The sequence below is a fragment of the Panonychus citri genome, unplaced genomic scaffold (assembly GCF_014898815.1).
Source record: "Panonychus citri isolate SS breed McGregor unplaced genomic scaffold, ASM1489881v1 Contig00138, whole genome shotgun sequence".
Lineage (NCBI taxonomy): Eukaryota > Metazoa > Arthropoda > Arachnida > Trombidiformes > Tetranychidae > Panonychus > Panonychus citri.
In genome coordinates this window covers 1603542-1611661 of record NW_026515543.1, presented here as the reverse complement: position 1 = coordinate 1611661, position 8120 = coordinate 1603542, and the positions used below count along the sequence as shown (strand labels likewise).

Below are 8120 nucleotides of genomic sequence, written 5' to 3'. Positions count from 1 at the left end.
GTTATTGTTATTAAATCAACCAAGATATTTAATTATCATCATAATTCAAATATCAAGGTCTTTGTTATTTTGAATAACAATTAATTGATTGTAGTATTATATCAATTTCAAGGATGATTATGATTGATTACAATTAAAAACAATACATTCATATGTCACACAATTTAAATATTTTCAATCAGTGATGAAAAAAAATAGATGCGTTGGTGATTAAGTTAATTGTTGATTGGGCTTAAAAACAATTAAAGGTTAAATTAAATTACACTTAGCTGATACATGTACTAGTATAAAATAAGTGAGTAATTAAAATTGATAATTATATTGATAGTGTTAAATGGATGGCTAATAAATTGAAGTGCCACCAATGAAATTGAAACAATTAACTTAAATTATGATAATTAACTGGCCACCATCATCGTTGATTTAACGCCTAAGAAAAATTATCTCAAAGTTAATTGTTGATAAGTAGGATTGTTATTAATATAATTTATGATCAATGATAAAATTATCAAATTGTATTAATATATATAAATGATTACACATTTTTGAGTGAACAATTTAACAAGTGATTAATAAATTATCATGAGCAATCAAATATTGAGGAGGGTTACCTACAAATTCATGGTAATATTATCATGGTGAAAAAAGTGAATTGGAAGATGAATTAACTTAGAAAAAGTTTTTCGATTCACTTTTCTTATTGTTTCCAATTACTTTCTGTAAAAAATTATTCCTAATTGAGATTGATGTGAAGGGAAGATGCGGATGAAGATGAAGATAAAGATGAGGATGAGGATGATGATGTCAAAAGTAGGATCAGAACTTTTTTACAAAGATAAACAGAGAGAGAGAGAGAGAGAGAGAGAGAGAGAGAGAGATGATGATTATTATGATGGAGCAAGTAAGATTATATTCTTGCCTAGAAGCAATTTATAAATCAAAAACTTGATTCTTTCACAATTCACTTAATTCTCATTCTCTTCATCATATTTATCCTCATCATTTTTATCATCATTATCTTCTGGTTCCTTGTTGGTTTCCATTCATCATCATTTCAGATTTGAGAGATTGTTAGATTCATAATTATCTTTTCAATCCTAATTGATTAACTTCCGTTTCCTAATGGTTTAACCAGAATCATTATCATTATCAATATATTATCTGTATACGTTTGTTAATCGTTTTCATGTTAATTGTTCAATTCCACTTTTAATCAGCTGATCTGTTGATAGATAAACAAAATATATGAATAAGTGATTTCTTTTTGTTGCTCTCCATTGGTTAATTGTATTAGTAATTTGGGTTAGTTGGTAACAATTTAATAGTTTCAACGATTTAAGATTAACTGTTAATCAATAATAATCGTGATTAAAGTAAATTGATTTAATAATTAAAAATTGGTTAATTGTTAATAAAAACATAAGTAGTTGGAGGTTTTGAATTTACAATGAGAACCAATCATTGAGAGAAATGTTAATTGTTGAAATTAAATGAACAATTTAAGGTTTTAAATGTTGTTTCTCATGAGAAGGAATTAAAATTATTATTAATCAATCAAATTTGGTACGAAAATTTTTCATTACAATTAACTCTTTAATCATGAATTTGATTAACAATTAAACAATGAAAATTTATCCAACTTTCAATTGTTGTCTGGTACCTTGTGATTAGTATTTGATTGATTTAGATTAAATTAAATCAGCTAACAGGACATAATGATTACATGCTACGTGATTAAGTTGATTGTTTAGTCTGTTGATTAATATGTTGAACAATTTAATTCAGAGCAACAGAAATAAACAACAATTTGATTTGATTAACTTTCTCACTTTGTTTAGTTAAATAAATTGTTATAAACCCAACAAACATTGAGGTAAATTTTTCATAGTTAACAATTTAAAAGTTTTACCAACGATCAACAATCAGAATCACAATTTAATTTAATCATGAAAATTAAGTTAATAGTGTAAAGAAAGTGAAAGTAGTCCATAAACTAATGAGACAATTAAAATTATTGATTTAATAGTCAACTCATCAATTTAAATTCATTACCATTCATCAACTTAAATTCAATTGATTATTATTGATCATCATCATCAAAACCGTTAATCAGTCAGGTATTATATTGATTGTAAATTAAATTGCTCTGACCTCAGCATAGATCATAATACAATTAGCTAATTATGTCTCAAATCAATGAATGTTGGTAGTCCAATGAATTGTTAATCAATTGAAGTATTTAATGAAATAATAACTGACAGATAAGATCACAAGAAGATAATTAGTTAACTAAATCAAATTAAAAGTTAAATTGGGCAAAGAAAAACTGTTTAATTTACCTTAGAGCAATTTAATTCGGGTAAAGTGAAAATAATCATCACAATCGTCATGATAATTAGCGGGTTAATTCAATTAAGAGTATTAATTATTGCTCAAATGATTAAAAGAAATTAAAACAAGTTATAAAAGATTGAAATTCAATTAAAAAAATCAAGAAATTGTGGTGAAAAAAAAACAAACTTAAATCAAAGTCCTTTTAACACTATTTACTCAACTAAATTAACAGATAATTTAATTTCTGTTGATTTAATGATGATCTTGATTAATAATCAATAAGAAGCTAAATCGTCAAAAATTAAGGTGTGATTCTGATTTCATATAATTGATAATCATTAAGGAATCATGTTTACTAACCTTTAACAACAATCAAATGAAATGATGATAAACAAAGAGGAACAATTTGTTTTTTTTTCCTGATACAATTAACTAATGACAAGACAGGAAACTGTTAATCAATTTAGATTGAATTTATTTATCATTATTATCAGGAAATTGTTGTTAACTAATATATTAATACGTTGAAGAAAAATACAATCTAATGTCCTTCCCAATGATTAAATAGTGACAATCATCATCAAGATGATAATTATAATCATCATCATCTTGATTATTATCAATGAATCAATTATAACTATTTAATAATTGAAATAAAACACTCAATCAAGATGTAGATTAAGGTTAAATGGTTAACTTTAATTGTTATTATAATCAGTAAATAAGTCAACAATTAATTGTATGGATCCAATTAGCAACAATCTAGACAAATTAATTGTTTCTATTGGTTAGTTAGTGATGATTTTGTCATATTGAAGAGGTTAAAGTTTAAATGTACACTTGATGACAATCAGAAAATCTAATATGGTCAAGATAAAAGGGAAAATTAAACCCGTAATCAAATTAAATCAACTAATCATGAAGCAATTAAGGTCAGTCCATTGGAAAAGTATTGATATTAATACTTAGGTGTTTGAATATCAACTCAATTTTCAGAGTCATTTGGTTTTTGCATAAATGGCAAAGTTTTACTTTACCTTTTTGATTGCTGTTGACATCAATGGACTGATTTATATACTCAGGTAACGATGATAAACAGGTAAACATCACAGGTCCACCTTGAGGCATATTTACCTGAGAGAGACAAAAAAAACAATATTAAATACAAAGTAAATCATATAAACAAACAAACATTGAATATGATGAACTTGATAAGCCACAAAGACAACAGTAAATTAAACATATCTCCGAGTGTCTCAAATGATATATGAATTATTTACCTTGACAAATATCTTAATCATCATCATCATCATCATCAATAGTAAATCAGTTAATACATAAGAAAAAAAAATCTCTTACCTTGTAATATAATTTGTGACCCAAACCAATGACCAAGATATTATTTACTTTGCTCCATTTATATCAACTAAGCCTTGAGATACTTGAAATTTATTACCTTCTTGTTTTTCTGTACTTTCACTGGACATTAATTGACCATCGAAAACAATAACATTAAACTGACCATTAACCTTAAAGAAGAAAATAATAATTGATTGGGAAAGAGGATTTTAATTAATGAGGAGAAAATGAGAACATTGATTTAAGAAAGAAATTAAAAAATGTCGATCCATCATCTTATTACCAATGGTAATTCATTTAAATAGAAAAGTTTTCGAAAAGAAAAAGTTTCTGTTCTAATATCAAGTTAATTTCTAAATATTTGATTAATGGATTAAGAAATTGAATAAACATTTAAGGTGATATTCAGGATTATTGGTGAAGAAGATAAAAAAAAGGTATCATGTTGTAATCGGAGTTAAATTTTAGTCACGATTGTAAAGTGAATAAGATTTTCTTGTTTTTGTTTATGATGGAGATGAAGATGAAGATCAGGAAGAAGATATAAAGATGAGGATGGAGATGATAATGAAGATGATGATGATGATAAGGTGAAAGTAAATTGGATAATTTTCATAAGAAAATCGTGAGAGTTTCATGTTCGGAAGCTTCAACAGGATCAAAATGATTACCTCTTGTGGCCTTCAAGTGGCCTTAAGATATATAACATTTTACGATTTTTTTTTGTTAATTGCAAATATCGAGAGTTGATTGTAACAATTTGAATACGATTATCATTTCAAATGATAATAGTTATAGTTGTAAAATTGTGAATCCAATACAAATTAGAAAAACTTTTACAGAAAGACAAAGAACTTAGGTGATTTTCATCTTCAACTAATATCATGGTTATTACTCTAGCTAATTGCTTTAATGATACATGATTATCTTCATCATCAACATTACAATTACACTAATGAGGAGTTAGATTAGAAGATGAAGATTCTATGTCACTCATTTGTTTACAGATTTTCATTACTTTTCATCTCTTTCTTTTTTTCTTTCATCAATTTCAATTGCCAAAGCTACAAAAAGGAAATTGAAGATGTAGAGTGAGAGAAGGAAGGAAGAAGAAGAAGATGATGATGATGACGATGAAGAAGATGAAGATAATAATGAGATAAGGGAGCAGTATAATGATGTTGTTTGATTAGAGTGAGAGACTCACAGTTATCTATCAACATAGAGTTTGAATGTGGAGAGAAAATAATTAAGGTGTTGAGATTTGGTTAAGGTGGATGTAGATTATTGTAATAGTTTCTTTTTTTCTGATTCTTTTCAATTAGAGAGGATTTTCTTTCTTTCTTTGTCTTCTTGAATGATGAGGGTGGTGATGGTGATGATGATGAATATTTGAAGATGGAGATGAAGATGATTGTTTGAATGATCCACCAATAATAATAATACATCATTTTCATGTCTGTCTATCTGATTGTCTGTTTGTATTATTATTATTCGGGTAAATCCTTTTACTATTTTCATCATTTACTGTTGATGCTCTCTCTCTCTCTCTCTCTCTCTCTCTTGCTTTTATCATCTTTATCTTCATCTTTGTTAACGACACTTTTGCATAACTTGATCTGTCTATCATCTTCATCTTCACTTTCTCTTTCTCTCCTTCTCTTTGCTATTTCTCTTACTCTTAAAGCCCTCCATCATCTCTCACCCCCTCGGAAAGATGAGGATGAGAAGGATGAAGATGAAAAAGGGAGAAAATTATGGGAGAGATGAGAAATGTGAGTAAAGAGAAGGAGGTTGAATGGGTAGTGGGTTTCGATGAAAAAAATGTTATTCATTTGATCATTTTCTTTCCACTCTCTTCTTTCTCTCTACATCATCATCTCCTAGGGTTTTCCTCTCATCTTCCTCCTCTCTTTTTTTCTCTCACTCTCTCACTCTCTTCCTCTTTTCATCATCATCATCAGTCCTCTTGGTCGAACTAGTTCTTTTTCACTTTACTTTTTTCCTTCTTTTTTTTCTCTACATTGAACTCACACTAACCTAACACACTCCGGGCTTATTATTTTCCGAATTTCTCTTTTTCTGTCTTTATCTTCATCTCCATCCTCATCACCAGTTTCCATTTCTTTTCATCAGCGATCTCTCTTTCTTTATCCTATGGTTGTCTCTCTCTCTCTCTCTTTCTCTTTTTCTTTGTATTCTACTTTTGAATCTCTCTCTCTTTCTCTCTTGTCCTTTCAATGTTTACTCTTCATGTTGCATCAATTTCTTTATATCTTCATCATCTAGATTATCTGCCTCTCCACAATTTCCAAGTCATCTTTGGAATACTTGAAAGTTTCAATTTCTTTGCCACCTTAGTCTTCCTATTCTTAGTTTTCACCATAATTTCTATTATTTTAAATCACTATTATCATTTTCATCTCGCCTTCTTTTTTTCCCTTCGACTCTTTCAGATGTTCCTTTGCACTTGATTTCACTTCCTTGTTGTTGATCTTGTTTCTCTCTACTCTCCATCATCATTGACTTCCTTTTGTATTTTTCTTTAGGTGATGAAGAGATGATCTTGAATAGGTTATCGGTATTTTATGTGTGTTATCAAGGAAAAAGAAAGTAAGAAAAGTCATAGAGAGAGATGAAGGATAAAAGTTAAAAGGAAGATGATGTTTCCTGTTTGATGAGTGGGGCAAATGTTGACTTGTTTTAACTTTTTACATTTTCCTTTTCTCTTTCAATGTTAAAACAATTTCTATTGATTGTCTCCTCATTTAAGAATAGAATTTGTTACAGAAAAAATTCTGTAACGTTGTCTCTCTCTCTCTCTCTCTCTCTCTCTCTGATTGTAACCACTTAATTTTAGTGGCTTTTTCCTTCTCTAAACTTCAGAAGACATTTATCCAAGTGATGTTGGATGGGAGAAGGAGATTCACAGAATTGAAGAAGCCAGAATTGCAACGGAAGATTGAGAGAGAATAAGAAGGTCCACAGTTATCCGAAAATCAGGACTACTTAAGTGCATCATCTAATAATCTGAAGGAAAGAAAAGAAATGAATGAAATAAGTATATTTATAAAGAATGAGGGAGTAAGAGAAGGAGGAAAAAGATGAGATGAAAAAAAAGAAGACAGAAAATTACAAGAAAAAGTAATTTTGAGTAAATGCTTCAGGCTATTCTCCTATTAGACTTTCATATAAGGTTTTTTTCTCGGGACTTAACAAGAATCGTTTTTTGTTGGCTCATTCAAATCAGAATAAAGGAAAGATGAATGGATGAATAAAAAGAGGGGAGAGCTAAAGGAGAATGAGTTTTGAAGGTTGATGGTGAGACAGAGAGACAGGGGAGAAAGAAGATGAAATGAGATGAAATGAGAGAGAAAGAGACAGTGAAATAAAGGTAAATGAATGATGTTGTGAAGAAAACACTGACTGAGAGAGATGAAAAAAGTGGGAGAAATGATGATGATGATATTGGGAGATTTAGTTAAAGGTGAAAAGATTACTTGGAGAGAGAGAGAGAGAGAAAAGATGAAATAAATGAAATTGACTGAGAGAGAACAAATTTTTGAATGTTGTTACCTATCATTGTACTAAAGATGATTATGAAAATGATGTTTCTGACCAGCAATTACATTTTCATCTTCGCCATCATGTAATAGTCATCATCATCCAGGCTTTTTCTTCATGCTGTTTAACTGTAGTGGGTAGAGGAGGGAGGTAATAGGTTGAGAGAGAGAGAGAGGCAAAAACGAGATGAAGAAATTAACAAGTTAGATGTGGCTTCCAATCATTTACCAAACACACAGAGAAAACCCAAACAATGATGATGACTTGATAGAGATGAGAAATGATGATTATCCAATTTCCCCGAATGATGATATTTATAAATAGTTTGATGCTATGATAATAATATTAATACATACATGAGGTGAATATCCAATTGTCCATCGATATTAAAAATAAAAGCCAAAGAGAGAGAGAGAGAGAGGAACCATCATCATCTGAATCACCTTTTTTCTTTCTTCCAATACCATAATATCCATAATCTATCTAGAAATATTCTTTTGGGTATCATGTCTTTATCGGTAGAATTTACTATTCAGCTATTGACGATAAACATGATTCCATCAACGATTTCGATCAGGCAATCAGGCAATTAAACACTATGGAAAATTAAAATAATTCCTGTTCGCAACTTCCAAAAACGATTATCATCAATTTGATAACCTAAATAATCAGAGAGAGAGAGAGAGAGAGAGAGAGAGAGAAACAAAACAATATAACCGAAGATAATCAATTATACCTTGTGAATGAGGAGAGACACATGATAATTGAGAGAGAGAAATAAAAGAAAAACAATAACCATCATGATTTAATTCGCAATCAAAATAAATTATCATCTTTTTGTTTTAATTAGAAAACGAAAAGAA

At 29.0% G+C, this 8120-nt stretch overlaps 1 long non-coding RNA gene across 2 annotated transcripts; it reads right to left on the bottom strand.

The window, feature by feature from the left end:
• Window positions 1-273: 273 nt before the first annotated feature.
• Window positions 274-7900, bottom strand: LOC128393309 (uncharacterized). Of its 2 annotated transcripts, XR_008326119.1 has the most exons (5): window positions 7614-7900; window positions 7270-7385; window positions 3694-6723; window positions 3372-3468; window positions 274-1222 (listed from the first exon to the last, which is right to left on the bottom strand). It is a non-coding gene; the product is annotated as an uncharacterized LOC128393309 (long non-coding RNA). The 2 variants fall into 2 exon arrangements; XR_008326118.1 differs by lacking the exon at window positions 274-1222 and having other exon boundaries at window positions 3025-3468.
• Window positions 7901-8120: the final 220 nt, after the last annotated feature.